The sequence below is a fragment of the Psammomys obesus genome, unplaced genomic scaffold (genome assembly GCF_907164565.1).
Source record: "Psammomys obesus unplaced genomic scaffold, mPsaObe1.curated_primary_1811, whole genome shotgun sequence".
In the NCBI taxonomy this organism is placed as follows: domain Eukaryota; kingdom Metazoa; phylum Chordata; class Mammalia; order Rodentia; family Muridae; genus Psammomys; species Psammomys obesus.
In genome coordinates, this window is record NW_026591598.1 from 3,724,977 (window position 1) to 3,726,545 (window position 1,569).

Consider the following 1,569-nt stretch of genomic DNA (forward strand, 5'->3'; position numbering starts at 1 on the left):
CCCCCCCCCCCCCGGACCGACCCCCCCCCCCCCCCCCACTCCCCCGTCTCCGGCGAGCGGCGAAGGGCGCCCGGGAGGGGAGGCTGGGTCCGGCCCGGCCCTCGGGAGAGAGCCGCGAAGATCCAGAAGGCGCCAGCTCGCTCCGGGCGCCCCCTCCGCCCACCGCCTGCTCCCTGTCCCCATCCCCTCGACGACCCCCGCCCCTGCCCCCACGGGCTGTTCGGGGCCGGATCCCGGCAGCGGCCTCCCCACAGCGAAAGGTAACGCGGTGCGGGGTTAGGGATGCCCAGGAGAACGGACGCAGAGAGAGGGGAGCCCCGGCAGCTCTCCCGGGCGCGGACGCCCGGCGGCCTGCAGGTCACGGGAGGGGGCTGTCACTCTAGCTCTCCGCGCCTCTTCTCTCGAACCAGGATGCTCCCCACCCCCCTTACCCTTTCTTCGGGCTTGGTTGTTTTGTTTCTTTTTTTTTCTTCTTTTATTTTTTTTCTTTTTCTTTTTCTTTTTCTTTTTTTTTTTTTTTTACTATTTTTATTTATTCGTGGAGCCTCTCGGCTCCTGGGGTCCTTCTAACTCCGCCCGCGCCCTTAATTTAAATCGCTGTATACTGTATTTATCGGGGCCCCGGAGGGGAGGCCGCGAGAGCCGCATCTGTGTATAAAAGCAGGAAATAGCCAAAGCTTTAATCTAGCCTAATTTATTTTCCCTTTCTCTTCCCCGCGCCTTCTTCCAAGAACGCAAAACAAACAAAAAAACTTAACAAAAAAATTTTTTTGAGTGTTCATTTTTCGTTTCGTTTCACCCGAGCCCTCCCTCGGCTCGGTTCCTGGCCTAGCGGAGAGGGTCTGCGCTCCCACGCACGCCCGGGTGGGAAGGGGCATCTCCACCCGCCAGATCGAGCACGCACCGCGGGCCGCTGCTTCCCCGCCGGGCCCTGCCCCTCCTGGCCTTAACGAACGAAACTTAAAAAAGTTGGAACTATTTTTTAACCAGCTGTAGAAATAAAACATTCTCCTAAGAACCTTCCGCCTGTTTCCCCCACAGCTTCCCCTGTTCTCTTTCGAGCCCCCCGCGGGATGCTGAGGGAACCCTGGAGATCGATTCTCCAAACTTGGGGTGAGGTGGGAACCATGTAAATATGTGAGCTATGTACACACTGGCGGGGGGGCAAGAAACATTTTGTGCTTTGGTTTTTATTTTTTGGTTTTCTGGGTTGTTCTTCCTCCCCACCCCTAAAGGGTTTTGTACACCCGACCCAACCGAAAAAGATATTTTAATATGGTTTCCTGATTTCCGACCCATCTCTATTTATTTTCTGGATGTGTTTGGGGCTTCCCCCTTGACTATTTCTTCATCTGTTTGTTAAGGTTTGAGCTTAAAATTTTGTTATTTTATTTTTTGTTATTTTTGAACAATGTTTTGGTGCATTCTCTTTGTATCTTTATCGCAAAAAAAAAATGATTAATAATGTAGACTGGGAAGTTCCCTTTATATTTATGTTATAGTAAATATTTTATTACTCACATAAACACGTACCCCAGGGCTGTGTCCTGTTCTCTTTACTGCTAGGGC